Genomic DNA, 21,527 nt, shown 5'->3' with positions numbered 1-21,527 from the left:
CCTTTATTATTATTTTTTTTTCTTTCTCTTCTATTTGGTCCGTGAAGGTGTCGACCCTACCAGAAGATTTTGGATCGGTTTTTATTCTGAAATCAAATCATCAAACATCATTATTTAAGCCCCCTTTTTGCGAATTAACAAAGAAAAACAGATTTCTGATATCATTTTTTTTTATTTCCCTCTGTACTATCGGACGACTACTATCAATAGGGTCGAAGCTCAATTAGATATTATCAGTGTATAATATTCGATCCCTGGTTCTTTATATATTACCTATTGCAATTACAGAAGCAATTAAAACTGAAAGATTTAAGATTTTGTTTTAAAAAGAGAAACGAACCCCTGTTCTTGTTTCATTTTTACAATACACCAATTCGAAATTGTTTTGATGTTATTCGTTCAATTGTTGATTCCAGTGTATTCTAATGATGGATTAGAAGTTATTTTGTGAAGATATTAGGGCCTCAAAACATTCTGATTTCGAAATCGAATTTTGAAGTTATATTTTTTTTTTCTTTTCTTTCTTGCGTATACTGCTGCTGCAGCTCATTTTACCTTCTTTGATTTTAATTTCAATTCAATCAATAACTTATTGTTTCCGTACCAATTTGTAAATCTAAAAAAAAAAAAGAAATTTGTTAGAAACTCGTTAATGATTGGGATCGATCTCTGACCATCTGACTTGGACTGAAAAAGATGAGGGAAATAGTTAAATACGGTTTATATATAACAGGAATCCATTATATTTGAGAAAAACGGAACTGGTCGAGTGGTTAGTTGTTTGGTTGGGTTAGTGTGAGGTCTCGGGTTCAAACCCAGTTTGGGCCATTTCTTTTTAAAGGAGCTTTTATAAAGGTATACTCTTTTTATTTTAGTTTTATTATTGTTTTTTTTTATTTATTACTAATAACATTAATATTAGCATGGAAAGAATCATTTTCTTTAGTAAAACTATCATTTTATCTTTATTATTAAAAACATCATTGTTAGTGAAATTATTATTATTATTAGAGTTATTATCTTTAAATAAATTATCACTTTAAAAAAAAAAGAAAAAGAAAATTAACATTTTTTTTATTATTATTATCATTATAACTATTATTACTATCATTATTATTACAATCCTTAATTTAGTATTATTGATAAATTACTGAATAAAGGATTTTTATATAAAAATATATTTAATACACTTAACTTAACTATATTAATATTTTTATAAGATGAATATATTTAATTAAAAACTGAAACCTATAAGTTATTAATATAAAAATTATATCACTAATAATAATATACATATACTTTTGTTCGATTACGATTATGTGTATTAATATATATACGCAAATGATTTAGGTTCGTGAATCGAAGGCCAACTTTATAAGTTGCCAATGGTGTTATATGTATTTTTACTACAAAATACATTAGGTGAGTATATAGTCCCTTTTTGAACTTTAAATATTTTTGGGATGAGAATACATGCGCTGTTTTTATAAATGATTTACGTTATGGACACAAGTGATCAAAAATAAATTCTACGTTGAGTTGTACCATGGCATATTTCTTTATACTTGGTAGCTAATATTTACGTGAGGAACGTAAATGCGAATCCTGTTGATAGATCTATCGGGCCTGACAACCCCAACCGGGCTGGACGACCAGTTTTAAACGGTTGCACAGTACTTCGTTTCGTTACTACACTTGGTACGGTGTAGGGTTTATTTAAGAATATGCTGCTGTGATTTAAATGTTAAGTATGGTTACCAAGTGCTCAACGACTTTTCATACGCTTGCGAGTGTATTATGTATAAACATGAAATCTTGTGGTCCATAGTTATAACGCTGCTAGCATAAAACCTATATATCTCACCAACTTTATTTTGACTTTTTAAAACATGTTATTCTCAGGTACAAATTAAGTCTTCCGCTGTGCATTTGCTCATGTTAAAGATATTATTTGGAGTCGATCATTGCAATGGGACCAACTGTTGAAGACTTCGTCCGGGAGGATTAGGACCGGTCACTACAGTTGGTATCAGAGCGGTGGTCTTAGTGAACCAGGTCTTGCATTAGTGTGTCTGACTAGTAGTTGTTAGGATACATTAATGAGTCTGGACTTTGACCGTGTCTACCTGTCAAAAGGTTTTCCTTATCATTTCTAGTCGGAAACCATCTGCTTATCATCCTTAGGGAATTGCCTGCTTATCATTCATTAGTCTAGACACGTCTTACTGCATTTAGTGCATCGATAGTGTATAGACAAAAATTCATATCTTAGCGCATCTGTAGACTTGCTTGTTATATGCCGTAAGTTCCTCTGTAGGCTACGAAATCTTTAGTATTATAGATATTCTATATAGCTAGAATGTCATCTGATATCCGAAAATCATTTCGCAATCAAGAATCCTGTCCATTCACCAAATTGTCCTCTGGGCGATAACCTGAAACACTTACCGGCGAACCTGTTCGGGGAAACCATTTTCTCTCCTCTTTTCCGAGTATCTCGTGACAATTACATACTATCCCATATTTCGAATCTTATTCATCCGCTCGTCCCAACCGCCAATCATCCTGGCATAATGAAAGTTAACCAACTACACGCTCGTGTGACGACTTTGGAGAACATGGTGCGAAGGTTGCAAACACCGGCAGCAGCACCAGCAGCATAATCCGTACTACCATCATCAACGCCGGCAATACTCTTAACACCCCAACCACAATCACGTCGTAAATCCCAACATCATGATTTGTACCTCGGATATCAACATCACACGCCTCAATATCATCATATGTACTTCAAGTATAATCCTCGTTCTACATATCGTTTTACATCGATTACCTTCGCTTTACGTAACGTTCTACCTTATATATTTTCGTTCGACATGGTGATTATGAAATCTCTAATGTTTTAGAGATCATATAATCCAGTATTAATGATAAATCAAATGAGTTTAATATCTTATTGACTCATTAAATCCATAATTACATCTGAAGAAAATATATATGCAAATATATTTTCATAAAGATTGTAATTAAAAATTCTTTCGTACAAACTGTTAATGATGAAAATATTTTAACGGGTGGGTAGTACCCGAGGAATATTTAGAATTCACATTAATAAGTTACAACTGTACATTCTTCGAATCTGATTCAACGATCATTTATTATCCTACTTACGACTACCGACATATGTATCCGTTCACCCCAGAATAACCATTTTCATTCAAATTTCATATTTGGATTTTGACCTATCAGAATCCAACAAGTGGCAAAAAGAAGAAAACATTGGACAAAATAAAAATTTGTTAGAAACAGACGAATTAACTAAATTGAAATATTGTTAGGAATCCACGCTAACTGTTCCTAGCTAACTGTTCCCGGCTAACATTTAATTTATCGCAATTTACTTTCTCGCAATTTTAATTTCCGCACTGTACATACTGTCGGGACACATGTACAACAATACGTCGGATTAATTCTGAGACAATACGTTGTATAATGGGTCATGATATATATTTATTTATTTTACGCATTTTAAATAGCGGGACACGTATACAAGGTTTCGACTTATCATATCGACGCATCTATATATATATTTCGGAACAACCGTAGACACTCTATATGTGAAGGTGGGAGTTGGCTATACAGGGTCGGAGTTGATTCCAAAATATATATATACTTTGAGTTGTGATCGACACCGAGACCGGTACACGGGTCACGATATATATTATTTAATTCGAATATTATATATTAAATTATATATGAATCATTGAACCATCGGACTATTGGACTGCTAACTTTGGACAATTAACATGAATTAAATTAAAATGTTGATTATAACATATGAAACTAAACAATTCTTCAAGTTTGCCACTTGATTTTATCCTAAACCTCATTTGTACCTCGACAATTACAATTCACGTTCAAATTATTCATGATTCTTGAAAACACCTCGATCGAGAAGTTGAACCGGCCGCACCTCGTCTATGGAAGAAAGGTTCATGCATACTGTTATGCACCTGAAACTTTCGAAACCAAAGTTATAGTTAAAACGTATCCGCGTCAAAATTCCTTATCATCCATTAGTAAAAGCAACCCTACGATTCCTTTTCAAATTAGCCAATTTTGTCACAGCTCCATCAAGTTAACCTCGACTTCTCAGAAAGGTTAGTCTCGATATATATACACGTTATTCTTTCGCTGTCGTTACCAGAGAATCCTTTATATTCCATCATCAGCGTTAAACCATCTAAAAACACAATTCTCCTGAAACCACCTCAGTTTGATAACCGATGACCCAGATCCGTTAACTTTGAGAATGCTGACGAAGCAGCATGTTGTAGATGATCTTAATAGCCAAAAGTTGATGATAAAGAACGGAGTATTGGAAACACTCAATAGAAAATTTAGTACCGAAAAGCGGATTATGCGAAACTAGGAAGTAAGCCGTGGACAAATCACAAAGAATAAGTTTGACTTCAAGGAATTTAAAAGATTCAGTGCCTGCTGAAATCCTTAGTACATACCCTGCTCCTTACTCTAAAACCTTTGCTGACACTATTCTTCATCATCATCCTTCGGCATTAGAAGTTCCAAGATATTATCATATCTTTCATTATAAATATCCTCAATGTTTCTGAAGATATTTTTATAACTATTCTTATCGGAAATCATCTATCTTCTCGCGCTATCTGTATCATATCATAAAAGAAACTGTGTTAGTTTCTAAATTCTGAACCCTCCGAATTTAAAATATGAATGTTTTGAAGTAGTGTTGGGAACTGATGCATGAATTAGTATAATATAATGAAACTTGATCAACTTCATTATATTACAGTAAATCATGTTAAGTTTCTAATGGAATGTGATGATTTACAGTACCATCATCATGTGTCATGTCACACGACTCTTACATTCTATTCAAATTCTAAAAGTATCAAGGAATATTTCTTGATAATTCGATCTTTCCAGAATATTCTGGTAATTTGACAAGTCAAAATCGTGCCATCACCATTTCTTTCTGAAAACATTAGCTATGCTCATTCCAAATTTCATACCTACAAATTCCGGACCCTTGCTCGCTTGACTTGAGGACAGGAAGATATAAAACCCAACAACCACCCAGAGTTTACAAACCGTATATATATCAATGCATATAGCAATATAAAGACACGGGAGAACTAGAAGCACTATAAACCCAAGAGTATAGTAGAAGTAAATAGATTCTTCCGGTGATAGATGACAGAAAAGGATGACAGGTATGAAAATTAAGAGTATATCAAGGATTAGAATGGGATGGAGCGTATTGACGAATGCTTTAAGGTAAGAATTAAGGAAGAAGGAATAGAAGATGTGAGGTATGGAAATAAGGAAAGAAGGGAGCGAATTTATAATGAAATATCCGACAGAGAAATCGAAACAGATTGCTGCATTAAATCAAAGAAGATCTTAATTTTCTAAATCGCCGAAGAACCAAATCTTATTACGTAAGATTTTCTTTAAATCCCTTAAATTCCAGAAATCAATTCTAATCACGTCATCGGTTAAAACAATTCCATATCCACTTATTTCATTCTTTTGTGATAGCTTCAATCGTGCATTTCACATGATCGAAACGTTTTATCCAATAATGACAAAACTTTATTATTATCTCATATTCGTCATGAAAACATTCCCATTGTTATCTATGAAAACCTCTACTAAATTTCGGGGACGAAATTTCTTTAATGGGTGGGTACTGTAACGACCCGGAAATTTCCGACCAAATTTAAACCCTAAACTCTATATGTTTCCGACAAGATAAGCAAAAACCCTAATGTTGAGTCTAGAAAGTTTGAAATCTATATTCGGTTAATCAACTACCCCTTTGACGACTTTTGACGATTCACGAACATTTGTGTATAAATAAAAATGTTGATATATATGAATTCAATACATAAATGGCATTATATATATACTATAATATATAAATATTAAAGATTTATTAAATTGCATAATTGATAGTTATGATATAACAAATGTTAATATAACTATGTTATATGTAATTACAAGCTAATATATAATTGCTATATTACTATCATTACTTTTATTATTATCATTATTATCATTAATATTAATATTAATATTAATTGTATCATTATTATTATATAAAGTCTATTTATAGATATATAGGAAATTTGATAAGTATAAATTGTTATAATTATGATTTTAAGTTATTAATATGATTATTAGTATTATTTTGATAATATTATTATTATATATTTGTATTAGTATTATTTAACTGTATTATTGTTATATTATTAAAAATAAATATTTCTAATATTATGGTATCTTTATTAATATTACCATTATTATAATTAGAAGAAAAATTACAATTTTAGTTATTATTACGATTATTATTATCAGTATTTTTATTATCATTATTAATATAAATTATATCATATCAAATACAGATATTTAATTACGAATATATATAATGCAAACCCTGAGTTTTAAATACAAATAATTAATAAATAAAAATAAATACAGCTAAATATAGATATATCCAAATTATTAAAACTAAAAATATAAAAACAAATATTGATACGTGTTTTTAACTGGTTCTTATCCCCTTTATTATTATTTTTTTTCTTTCTCTTCTATTTGGTCCGTGAAGGTGTCGACCCTACCAGAAGATTTTGGATCGGTTTTTATTCTGAAATCAAATCATCAAACAGCATTATTTAAGCCCCTTTTTGCGAATTAACAAAGAAAAACAGATTTCTGATATCATTTTTTTTTATTTCCCTCTGTACTATCGGACGACTACTATCAATAGGGTCGAAGCTCAATTAGATATTATCAGTGTATAATATTCGATCCCTGGTTCTTTATATATTACCTACTGCAATTACAGAAGCAATTAAAACTGAAAGATTTAAGATTTTGTTTTAAAAAGAGAAACGAACCCCTGTTCTTGTTTCATTTTTACAATACACCAATTCGAAATTGTTTTGATGTTATTCATTCAATTGTTGATTCCAGTGTATTCTAATGATGGATTAGAAGTTATTTTGTGAAGATATTAGGGCCTCAAAACATTCTGATTTCGAAATCGAATTTTGAAGTTATATATATATTTTTTTTCTTTTTTTCTTGCGTATACTGCTGCTGCAGCTCATTTTACCTTCTTTGATTTTAATTTCAATTCAATCAATAACTTATTGTTTCCGTACCAATTTGTAAATCTAAAAAAAATAAAAAAAATTTGTTAGAAACTCGTTAATGATTGGGATCGATCTCTGACCATCTGACTTGGACTGAAAAAGATGAGGGAAATAGTTAAATACGGTTTATATATAACAGGAATCCATTATATTTGAGAAAAACAGAACTGGTCGAGTGGTTAGTTGTTTGGTTGGGTTAGTGTGAGGTCTCGGGTTCAAACCCAGTTTGGGCCATTTCTTTTTAAAGGAGCTTTTATAAAGGTATACTCTTTTTATTTTAGTTTTATTATTGTTTTTTTTATTTATTACTAATAACATTAATATTAGCATGGAAAGAATCATTTTCTTTAGTAAAACTATCATTTTATCTTTATTATTAAAAACATCATTGTTAGTGAAATTATTATTATTATTAGAGTTATTATCTTTAAATAAATTATCACTTTAAAAAAAAAAAAAAAAAAAATTAACATTTTTTTTATTATTATTATCATTATAACTATTATTACTATCATTATTATTACTATCCTTAATTTAGTATTATTGATAAATTACTGAATAAAGGATTTTTATATAAAAATATATTTAATACACTTAACTTAACTATATTAATATTTTTATAAGATGAATATATTTAATTAAAAACTGAAACCTATAAGTTATTAATATAAAAATTATATCACTAATAATAATATACATATACTTTTGTTCGATTACGATTATGTGTATTAATATATATACGCAAATGATTTAGGTTCGTGAATCGAAGGCCAACTTTATAAGTTACCAATGGTGTTATATGTATTTTTACTACAAAATACATTAGGTGAGTATATAGTCCCTTTTTGAACTTTAAATATTTTTGGGATGAGAATACATGCGCTGTTTTTATAAATGATTTACGTTATGGACACAAGTGATCAAAAATAAATTCTACTTCGAGTTGTACCATGGCATATTTCTTTATACTTGGTAGCTAATATTTACGTGAGGAGCGTAAACGCGAATCCTGTTGATAGATCTATCGGGCCTGACAACCCCAACCGGGCTGGACGACCAGTTTTAAACGGTTGCACAGTACTTCGTTTCGTTACTACACTTGGTACGGTGTAGGGTTTATTTAAGAATATGCTGCTGTGATTTAAATGTTAAGTATGGTTACCAAGTGCTCAACGACTTTTCATACACTTGCGAGTGTATTATGTATAAACATGAAATCTTGTGGTCCATAGTTATAACGCTGCTAGCATCAAACCTATATATCTCACCAACTTTATGTTGACTTTTTAAAACATGTTATTCTCATGTACGAATTAAGTCTTCCGCTGTGCATTTGCTCATGTTAAAGATATTATTTGGAGTCGATCATCGCAATGGGACCAACTGTTGAAGACTTCGTCCGGGAGGATTAGGACCGGTCACTACAAAGAATATGTGTCTGTGAAGGTTTAAAATGAGGAGTAAGGTGTTTGCTATCGATTTCAGCAGACACTAAATCATTTGGATCCTTTGAAGGCAGGTTTAGTCTTTGTGATTTGTCCACAGCCTCCTTCATACTTTGCTCAATCCATTTTCCAGTTCCAAACCTTCTCTTTTCTGAGCTTTACCAACACTCTGTACTTTATCATCAAACTTTTGACTGTTAAAGTCGCTTTCAGTTTTTGCTGCTTCATCAGCATTTCAAGAACTAGCTCGTAGTTCAGGGTATTTTTCAGAAACTTCACATTCGAAGTCTGTAAATCTTGGAGGTAGACGTTATATGTATTCATATAACTATTGAAGCAGGAACGCTGCGAGATTTCAAAATACTGATTGCTGATTTTTAGTAATTGGTATAGCAATTCTTGTTGCAAGACGCGGATGAGTAAAATATGGAGTTTCAAGGAATAAGTATAGTGACTTTTCGGAGAGGTTTAAGTCAAAAGTTGATGAAATTGTCTATAAGTTTACTGCTAATGTGGCGAGATATGAAAGGTTTCCCAGTAACAATGATGAAGGGTAACGTATCTATCGAGATTATAATAAGGCTAATCCGATTGAAAAATCGAAGTTGACTTGCTGGAGCTATGACAAAACTGGCTACTTTGAAAAAAAATCGTAAGAATTCAACGCGGTACTTGTTAAACTATGTCTTTGGGTTCGAGAGTTTTTCAGGTGCATAACTATATGCATAAATCTTTTATTCCGTAGATGAGGTGCGGTTGGTTCATTCTCCCGATTGAGATGTTTTCAAGAATCATGAAAGGTTTGAACACAGTTTGTATTCATCAAGATACAAATGAGGTTGAAGATGAAATCAAGTGGCAAGCTTGAAGAAGTGTTTAGTTTCATATGTTATAATCAATATTTTAATTCGTTTTAATTGTCCAATGTTGATAGTCCACAGTTAGCAGTCCACAGTTAGCAGTACGTATATAGAATTAATCGACGTATCGTGACCCATTGTACAACGTATTGTCTCAGAATTAATCCGACGTATTGTGTACATGTGTCCCGATTTTTAAAGTGCGTAAAGTAAATAACAAAAATTAAATAATGATAAATAAAATTGCGATAATATAAATTGCGATAAATAAATTGCGATAAATAAAATGTAATCAGTTAGCTAGGAACAGTTAGCTAGGAACAGTTAGCGTGGAATCTTAACAAAATTCTTCTCATAGTTAGATTGTTTGTTTCTAACAAATTTTATCCAATATTTTCTTCATTATGCCACTTGTTGGATTCTGATAAGTCAAAATCCAATTACGAAATTGAATGGAGGTGGTTATTTTGTGGTGTACAGATTCATATATTGGTGAATGTAAACAGGGTAATAGATGATCATTGAATCTGATTTGAAGAATGTACAGTGTAACTTATTAATGTGAAATCTAAATATTCCTCGGGTATTACCTACCCGTTAAAATATTTTCACCATTAACAATTTGTACAAAAGAATTTTTAATTACAATCTTTATGAAAACATATATACATATATATTTTCTTCAGATGTAATCATGGATCTAATGAGTTAATATGATATTAAACTCTTATGATTTACCGTTAGAACAAGAATATTTAATCTCTAAAACATTAGAGATTACATAATCGCCATGTCGAACGAAGATAAATGATGTAGAGCGAAGATAAATTAGATAGAACGATACGTAGAACGATGATTATGCTTGAGGTACAGAATGAGATGTTGAGGCGTGTGATGTTGAAACCTGGGGTTGTTGGTGGTACTAGTGTTGATGTTGGTGATACTGTTGGTGCCGGTGATGTTGCTGGTACTTAGGGTATTGAGGTTTGCGATGTGGATGTTACTGGCGGTATTGATTATGCTGCTGGTGCTGCTGATGGTGTTTGTAATTCTTGCATCATAATCTCCAAAGCCGTCACGCGAGCGCGAAGTTCGTTAACTTCTGCTAGTACACCGGGATGATTGGCGGTTGGAGCGAGCGGATGAATAAGATTCGTAATATGGGATAGTATATAATCGTGACGAGATACTCTAGAAATGAGAGAGAAAATGGTTTCTCGAACAGGTTCGCCGGTAAGTGCTTCGGGTTCATTGCCAAGAGGGCAATTTGGTGGATGGAAGGGATCGCCTTCTTCTTGTCTCCAGTGATTTAGTATATTACGAACCCATCCCCAATTCATCCAGAATAGATGATGGGAAATTGGTTGATCCATTCCGGTCACACTGTTGTCGGAGCTCGAGTGAGAATCCATATCGGAATAGTTGTCGGGATCGAAGGAATTTGAACTAGATGCGGAATCCATCTTGTATAATCAGGGGAAGAAATAGATTATAGGAAATAGATTTGGTATTCTTCAATACATAATTTACATATGTATATATAATACCAAATCCCATAAATTACGGAGAATCTTTAAAAAGATGCCAGTCAAAGTTCACAGTAATAGATGTGCTAAGATAAGAATTCGTCTATACTCTATTATGCAATAAATGCAGGAAAACGCGTCTAAACTTAGGTAATTTCCTAAGGATGATAAGTAGATAATTTCCGACTAGATATGATAAGCAAAACTTTTGACATGTAGACACGGTCGAAGTCCGGACTCATTAATGCATCCTAACAACTACTAGTTAGACACACTAATGCAAGACCTGGTTCGCTAAGACCACCGCTCTGATACCAACTATAATAACCGCTCCTAATCCATCCGGACGAAGTCCATATCGATTATAAACGAATCACAATAATTGGTTACATCGCGAGGTACTTGACCTCTAAATGATACATTTTACAAACGTTGCATTCATTTTTAAAAGACAACCCTTCATTACATCAAAAGTTGACATGTATGCCTACCATTTCATAATATCCAAACTATAAATGACCTAATCTGTCATTTACTTAATAATAATCTCTAATGAACTTCAGTGACTCGAATGCAACGTCTTTTGAAATATGTCATGAATGACTCCAAGTAATATCCTTAATATGAGCTAATGCACAGCGGAATATTTCTTTCAAACCTGAGAATAAACATGCCTTAAAATGTCAACCAAAAGGTTGGTGAGATATAGGTTTAAATGCTAACAGCGTTATAAATATAGACCACAATATTTCATATTCATAAACGTTTTAATAAAATTATTCTAAGTGGTTGATGTGATGACCCAAGAATATCCGATCAAATTTAAACTTTAATCTTTATATGTTTCGACACGATAAGCAAAAATCTGTAATATTAAGTCTCGAAAGCGTTAAAACTATATTCATGTAATCAAATGCCTTTTGGACCATGCCTAACGATTCACGAACTATTATGTGTAAATATATATATATACATATACATATGTGTGATTTTTAAATTATGATATATTAATAAAACATTTAACGGATTAGTTGATATGAATATAAGCTATGTTATCTATTTTATGAACTTGGAAATGTTATCAAAGTATTAAATGACTAATACTTTACATGAATGTAATTTGTTCAATATAGTTATTAACGAAATTAAAAGATAATATCAAATGATTGATTTATCAGATACATTGTGTTATGATTAAGGGTCTCTGTTGAGAGGACCACTTTGAATTAGGAAACCCTTACTTTTTAACGGTATTCAGAATAAATGGTAAAGTGATTTACAAGTAAGAACAAAGTGTCACTTAATGAGTGTTAGACAAAAGTTAGTGGAGATTCTTGTTTGATTTCCAATACATGCTTTACTATATTTCACTCGTGACTTTTGTTAAGATAACAATTTAGTTTTCATATTATTTAATGTGAAAGTGAAATTAATAAAATTACATAATTGAGGCGGCTATGTACATCTAACACGTTTGATTTCCCTTAACTAATTATATTATTAGTTTGTTTTAATTATTATTCACTGTGTTTGTATTATATATGTGATAAACATATTTATATTTATATTGCATATCAACTTAAACATCAATCATCACCAAATCTCCTTTTTCTACTTTCCTTGATGCCTCTTTCTGTTATCAAATTTTATTCGATCACTATTGTTAATTGATATCATTTTGGTTATTATATTTGTCTTTGTGTCTCCTTCATCAAATCCTATATAGTTTATATATACATATACAATTGATACATACAAGAACTTACACCACACCCCAATTTAATCTTGTTTCTTTCTTCATGAGCACAAAGCCAAAACAACCTCAAAAACCATCAACTTACTTCGTCACTGATCATTTTGTTTTCATTTAATCATCAAACACAATGACCACCCTTGTAATTATCAAACTGTGGCTAATTGATTGATAATTGAGATTCATGATTGGTACTAGTTTACTTTATGATTTCTTCCACTTGCAATTCAATTATCATTTCACTATCTATTATATATATAACGACATACATAGAGATAAATGAAAAACAACCAATAACACCAATTGACTTCATGAAACCCAAGACTCAAACTTCTTCCTTCTTGTTCTTCCTTGAGAACCCGACCACCATCATAACATACAACCACCACCTGCATGACAAGCATTAGAACCACCATGATATTCATATTGAACCATCACCGAGAACTCATCAACCAAAGCCATGTCTTTCTTATTCCCATTCTCTCTCTCTTTTGCAAAATAACGAAACCCATTGGTGTGATACTATTCGCGGTTGTAACTCAAGAATCCAACAGCCACCATACAACTAATTTAATGAGGTAACCGATTAAATTGATAAAACCCATCTTGATTAAATTGATAAAACCCATCTCTACTTTCGTTGTTGTTTGTTTCTGTTAAAACGATTACCATAACAAGAATCACCATCTGTTTCCCTGTTTTCGTACCAAGATCAGAACCCTATCTTCTTGGTGAACAAACCCACAAACAATCGCCATCATCACTCGCTAAATTACTACCTGTTTCTGTTTGTTGTAATGAATAAAACCACCACCAAACCAAACCCACTTGTTTCTTGTTCTAGATGTTATTCAAATGAAACCCAGATCACCTCCTTCGACCCAATTCTAGTTACCGTTGACAACCAACAAAAACTCACGAAGACTGCTGCACCTGCTACGTTTTTATCTCAATCAAAAACGGCTGCTTCTGTTTTGCTGTAACAGTAACCATGGCGAGAAAGAATAAAGGTTGAACGATGATGACTGGTTTGATGATGATGATATGAAATCATGATGATGATACGGATGATAATGATAATATGTATGTTGATTGATGATACACGATCATGAGGATGATGATGATCACAATGATATGCGGTTAAGATTATAATGATGATGATAAAGGAGAAACGATGATGAGGATTAAAAAAAATCGATGACGGCTGCAACTTTTTTTTTTTTATTTAAAACAAAACCGCTGGTCCATTTAAGTTTGAGATTGGGCTTAGTAAATCGATTAGGTGGGCTTCAATTAGATTAATAGTTGGGTCGAGTTTATTAATTGGGCCGAGTCCTTATTTTGTTGGGATGTAGACGAGAACAGAAAATACGGGTTAAGTATTAAAGGGTCCGAGATTAAATCAAGAAAATAGATATGGCTCGATGGTTTGGGGTGTTGGCATGTTAGTGAGAGGTCTCAGGTTCGAGTCTCATCTGGAGCATTTTTTTAGACAAAGCTTTTAAGGGTATACACTTTTAAATTTATTTCCATTATTATTATTATTATTACTAATAATTATTATGATTAAAATTATTATTGTTAGTATTATGAATATTATTGATATTGATGTTATTTGTATTAAAATTATTATTATTATTATTATTATTATTAACTTTATCATTTTAAGTATTATCATCATTTTTATGATTATGATTATTATTATTATAGTATTCTCAAAATAATACAATTTATTATTATTTTCATAAATATTAGTACTAGTAACGTTCATAAACTTTAGTATGATAAACTTACTTATAATTAATAACATCATCATTTAAATTATGATCTTTATCAATTTATTACCAGAATAAGTATTAACATTATTATTATAAATATTATCATTAATATGAATTTTCAATTATTAGTATTACTATTATTAAAAGTTATCATCTTTAAAGTTATTTTTACAAAAATTATCTTTTGTAATCCTTACAAACCATCATTATTATTATACGTAATATCTATATGATTATTATTAAAATAATTATAAAAATAGATGTTTAAAAGATTTGGTTAAGATAATAATTATAAAAATTACAGATTATATATAAAGATATATTTAATATACTTAACTTAACTATATTAATATCACTTTGTACAAAATAAAAATAGATAAATAACTAATTAAACTTACAAATTATTAAATATAACAATTACATCACTAATGAAAATATATAGGTTCATTCGAGTGCAAGAATATGTTTTAATATATATATGAATATTATAGGTTCGTGAATCCGAGGCCAACCTTACACTTGTTCAATGATGATATATGTATTTTTACTACGAAATACAGTATGGTGAGTTTCATTTGCCTTTTTACCCTTTATATTTTTGGGCTGAGAATACATGCGCAACTTTTATAACTATTTTACGAAATAGACACAAGTAATCGAAACTACATTTTATGGTTGAATGATCGAATTTGGATATACCCCTTTTAGCTTGGTAGCCTAAGAATTAGGGAACGTACACCCTAATTGACGTGAATCCTAAAGATAGATCTATCGGGCCCAACAAGCCCCATCCAAAGTACCGAATGTTTTAGTACTTCGATTTTAATCAGGTCCGAGGTTGTTCCGGAATGATTGGGGATATTCTATATTTATCTTGTTAAGGTCGGTTACCAGGTGTTCACCATATGAATGATTTTTATCTCTGCCGTTTGCGAATGCCGGATTTTGAGATAGTTGTTATGAAAAATGAAATCTTGTGGTCTATTAAAATGATGAAAATGAAATGATTATTATAAACTAATGAACTCAACAACCTTTTGGTTGACACTTGAAAGCATGTTTATTCTCAGGTTTGAAAGAAATCTTCCGCTGCGCATTAGCTCATTTTAAAGATATTACTTGGAGTCATTCATGACATATTTCAAAAGACGTTGCATTCGAGTCGATGAATTTCATTAGAGATTATTATTAAGTAAATGACAGATTAGGTCATTTATAGTTTGGATATTATGAAATGGTATGCATACCTGTCAACTTACGATGAAATGCAAGTTTGTTTATTAAAAACGAATGCAATGTTTGTAAAATATATCATATAGAGGTCAAGTACCTCGCGATGTAACCAACTGTTATGAATAGTTTATAATCGAGAAGGACTTCGTCCGGATGGATTGGGACGGGTCTCTACAGTTGAGCACTTGGTAACCATACTTAACTATTAATCAACGTCGCATATTCCCTTTTATATAACATCTTACACCGTACCAAGTGCAATTTACATGTAACACCCCGTTTTCCTAAACACGATGTTTGTGACATCATTTGATGTCCAAGAATGATTATTTAATAGTTTGGATGTAATGCATTGACCACGATTGACTTTGGGATGTTTTAAAAGTGAAATTGGAGTACATCAGGTAAACTGTCGAGTTTGAGTACAGTTTGTCGCGTTCTGGTGCGTCGCGTTCCGTGACAAACATGCTTGAAATGAGACAACTTCTGATGGTGATTTCTGTCTACTTTGTCACGTTTGAGTGTTGTGTGTCGCGTATTGGTGTCGCGAAACGCGACAAGGTGTCGCGAAATGCGACAAATATCGCTGTAATGACATTATTAACCCATTTTAATGGAATCTTTTGAGGGTGTTTTGGTAAATTCACTTATGGCCGGTTCTAGAGCCATAAGTCTGATTCAAGGCTCATATTATCCTCATTTTCACTCAAAAACACTTTCACCTTCAAACCCTAGAGAGAGAGGAGAGTTTTAGAGAGAGAGAACCCCATTTGGAGAAGAAGGAGTTTGTTTCGGGTCAAACCTCAAGTATTAAAGTTGTTCTACTCGACAACGGCATCATTTTGGCGGTATTGGTAAGTCTCAACTCCGAATTTCATTCTTGTGATTTGATATTCAAGTTTGGGGTTTTGAATTAGTTTGTTGTAAAACCCATTTAGGAGATGAGATGGGTAATTGGAACTAGTTATTGTTGTTGATGGTGGGTTTTGGGTTGGTTAATGATTTAACCATGTTTATGGCTTGAATGTAGTGTGTAATCACTAGTATTAGCGATTGTAAAAGTGTTGGAACCACTTTGGGTGCATTTTGGTTAACTAATTTTGAAATGGGTCAAAATTAGGGTTAAGGTGTCATATTGGGCAAGAATGGTGTTTAATGCCTATGAATGGGTGTAATTGGCATATTAGGACCATTTTCACTTGTGTTAGTGATTATTGGTTAATTTTGGGCGCGGTTTATACTTGGAAGTGCATTTTGGTCGAATTTGCACTAAGTGTCGAATTGGGTTGGTTTGTAAATCCAATCTAATTGTGTTGTGGTGTTTGTGATAATGGAATAGGTACTTTCCATTGACATGTTGCGGATTACTTGGAAGCATTCCTCAAGACTTTAAGGTGAGTGTTAATATCCTATGTGCATATGTATGTGTAGGATGGGTGCGGGTCGGGTAGGATGGGTGCGGGTCGGGTGAAGTGATTCTCGGCTATAGAGCCCACTTCACATATAGGTGGATTTGATGGACTTTTGTATGAGTCCAATTGGCACGGTTGTGCGTTTTGGTTGACCACCTTTGGCGAGGTACACGTTTGTGTGCGCGTTATCACACGTGGTTGTGATTTGGATGTTATAACCCCAATGGCGAAGGGTTGATATTGTCGTGTTGTGGATAACCCCGATGTGGTGGATTTTATAATCCCGTGACAGTGGGTTTGAGTTGGAGAAGTGAATCGCGTGTAGTTCGGATTCACGATGACGCGTGTAGTTCGGTCATCTTATCGTAAATGAATCTCGTGTAGTTCGGATTCATGGCGACTCGTGTAGTTCGGTCATCTTATTGAGGTAGTAATCTCGTGTAGTTTCGGATTACTAAGGCTCATGTAGTTCGGCCAACCTCGATGTTGTGAAGATAGTAATCTCGTGTGGCTTCGGATTACTAAGGCTCGTGTAGTTCGGCCAATCTTCGTTGTGGTGTTTTGGTATTCGGTAATGGGTTAAGGGGTTAACCTTATTCGTTTATATTGTTATATATACTAATGTGTTGTTGTGATGTAGCTAACCCTCCGGGTGTAGCTATTTGGCGTTGTTCACATCGTCGTTGGTGAACTTATATTTGTCATTGTATCTTTAGCTTGTTGCTTAGATATAGTATGGTATGCTTAGTGTAGTTGCCTTATACTTGGATGCTTCGGTATGCGGTATTTGTTATTTTGTGGCGTGTCCATTTTATACATATATATGTATGTAGTATATTATCATTCACTAAGCGTTAGCTTACCCTCTCGTTGTTGACATTTTTATAGGTTGCATGCTTGGCGGCTCGGGTGAGCTTGGGGATTAGAGATCTTAGCTAGGTTGCTTAGAAGATCTTGCTTTTGTACTTGATTAGGATTTGGGGTAGCGTAGTCCCAAATCACCATGTTCGGTTTATGACTTCATTAACGTATTGATGTATTAAAGAGTTTAAAATATTAATGTTTGTTTTAAAGTTTATTGAACTTACTATTGTATTAAAGTTGTTTATGGAAACACAATTGGGGACCTAAAGTGCTATTTAACGCGTATTAAAAGGAAAAAAATTTCTGGGTCGGATTTTAATACGGGTTGGGTTGTTACAAGTGGTATCAGAGCATGGTCTAAGGGATTTAGGCGACTTAAGATAGGTGCCTAGCCTTAGACTTTTGTGTGTGCTTATTTGCTGCGAGACTTGTAGGAGAATGAGTCGGACGGGAATTTGGTTAGTGCCTTAGCGCGTAGGTAAACTAACTAGGATTTGGGTTGTATTGTGATGTTATTCCTTGCGTATGTTTACTCGTGTAGGAATTTTGTTGTGTTGGATGTTATCATCGAGCGAGGCGGTCGTTGTACTAACAAGTCGATACGGCGTGTGTGCGTGATAAGAACTTGCAAACCTTATTACGGGTGCAAATCGTGTCTAACGAGTGATGTACAACGAGTGTTTAGCAAGATGGGGTGGTGTTGTGCGTGTCGTTTTATACGTACGTGTACTAATCGTTTTGAATTCTTTAGAATGATGACGCGAAACGAGATCGAGACGAACGACGCGGAGTTTAACGCTAGAGTTGCGGCCGCCGTTGCGGAGCAAATGAGAGCGTTTCGAGAAGAAATGGATAGGAAGTATTCCGAACTTCAAAGTAGTGGTGAAATGGAGCGTTACCTTAAGAGCTTCATGAGGACTAAACCCCCGATGTATGATGGGAAACCGGATCCTTTGGTGAGCACAACTTGGATTTCGGATGTCGAAGGGTGTTTTCGTACTATTGATTGCCCTCCCGAGAAAAAGACGAGACTCGCTACGAGTTTGTTGCGGGGTAGGGCAAGGGATTGGTTGTATGGTAAGATTGATCTTATCGGTGGTGAAACGTTTATGGCCTTATCGTGGGACGAGTTTAAGGAGGAATTCTTCGAGGAGTTCCGGACTTCGGCCGATTTGTGGGAATTGCGTAATGAGTTGCAAAATTTGTGACAAGGATCTATGGATTTGAGTACTCTCAAGACGACCTTTATGGCAAAGGCTCGTTTTTGCCCAGAATATTTGGGAAATGATCGTTTGTTAATGGGGGATTTCTATAGGACCTTAAATGATGACTTGAAGGGTAAGATTAGTCGGGGTCAAGCGAAGTCGTTTGCAGAATTATTCGACTTGGCCAGGGGTTTCGAGTCGTATTCACGATCGAAAAAGGGTGAACCTTTAAGTGAGAGACGGGTTGTTTCGTATGGTGCTCCGAGTAAGAGGACTAAGGGTCCGAGTGTGAGCACGGGTGGTACGCGAACGGGTATATCGGATTCTAGTGCGGCTAGATGTTACAATTGTGGCGTGAGGGGTCACAAGTCTTGGGAATGTTCGGTACCAAAGGGTGATGGTATGGTGTGCTTCAATTGCCAAGAAGAAGGACATCGTAAGTCGGAATGTCCCAAGCTAGCGGGGACGGGTGCGGCAAGGAGACGTTAAGGTACGTTCCGTTTTAATAAATATGACTTTTGATTATTTATTAAGTGCCGTTTGAATTTGAGTTGATTAAATGCCTTGTGTTGTGCATATTGTTGTTACGGGTGACGTTCCTAATGGAAGTACCCTGTGGTGATGTTGATTGTCGGGCGAAGGGCGTAAGACTTGGTGCAACCAAGCATTCCTTAGTATTTGGGAAATATTTATACCAAGCCTTGGAAGTGGGTTTTGGTGTTCGATTGTGTAACGACCCGGAAATTTCCGACCAAATTTAAACCTTAATCTTTATACGTTTCCGATACGATAAGCAAAAACCTTAATGATGAGTCCAGAAAGTTCGAAATCTATATCCGGATAATCAGTTGCCCTTTTGACCAAGCCTGACGATTCACGAACAATTGTGTGTAATTGAATATATATATATATATATATATATATATATATATATATATATATATATATATATATATATATATATATATATATATATATATATATATATATATATATATATATATGTATGTATGTATGTATGTATACTTATATGGATATGATTTCTATATAATTAATGATTTTATGTATGTTGTAATAAATTAAATTATATAAATATTAAATATTATATATATAATTATTAAATGTTTCATAATTAATAAATTATGATATTTTTATATTTAAATACAAGCTAAGATATATGTTATATTATTATTATTATTACTTTCATATTAATATCTATAATATTAATATTATTATATAAAGATACGAAATTTAATACATTTAATGTGTTGTCTTTACTAATTTTATTATTTCTTTCACTAGAATATGCATCTAATATTTATAACAGTGTTATCACCATTATTTGTATTATACATAAATATAAAATTTGTTATATAACTACTATTATAAGTATTATTAGTAATTATTCATATAAGATTACAATTTGAATTACTATAAATGATTATGTATTATTATTATCTTTATCAAGATTATTATTATTAACATCATTATTAATAGAAACTAATATACATTATTATTATTATTATAAACAAAAATAAAATAATTATTATAAGTTTTAGGATTATTAGTATTTGTATTATTTATTATTAATATAATTGTTATTATTAATAACACATTTATTAATTATTAGTATTTATTACATTTTATTACATAAATTATTATAAATTATAAAACATGGAATCTGGATAAATCATATACCTATCAACTGTGGATAATTTGTACTTCTGTCATCAAATTGGGTCACAAATCGAATATTATCACAGAAAAATCCGAATTCTGTTATCAATCAAACTCAATCTTTATTATTTTATTTTATTTATTTCTGTATACTTTGAAACTCTGTGGTGATGTCCATTTGTTATAAAGCTTGAGCAATTCAGTGTAAACAATACGGGTCGAACTGCAAAATCAGTCCATAATCTCAGTTACCTTTAACCGATTCTTAAATTGTGAAAATTAAAACAGGAATTAAAGAAAACCCAGTCGACTCCCTGTTTCATCTCCAATATTTAATCAAAACGATTTCGTTAACCAATTTAAAATCTGTAAATGAGGATTTGTTAGGAATTGTGTCTTTGAACTATCTGGAAAATCATATATCCTAATTCTTTCTAGTGATCATAAATTTTGAAAGCCAAAGTTATATTCAAAAAAAAATAAAAAATCAAACGACTGGTTTTTAAAGAAATTCGCAATAGTGTTTATGATTCAAGTCAAATTGAGATTTCAGAAACTTTATATATGTAATTTTA

Source organism: Rutidosis leptorrhynchoides, chromosome 11 (genome assembly GCF_046630445.1).
Source record: "Rutidosis leptorrhynchoides isolate AG116_Rl617_1_P2 chromosome 11, CSIRO_AGI_Rlap_v1, whole genome shotgun sequence".
Classification (NCBI taxonomy): domain Eukaryota; kingdom Viridiplantae; phylum Streptophyta; class Magnoliopsida; order Asterales; family Asteraceae; genus Rutidosis; species Rutidosis leptorrhynchoides.
Note: the sequence above shows the minus strand (reverse complement) of the source record.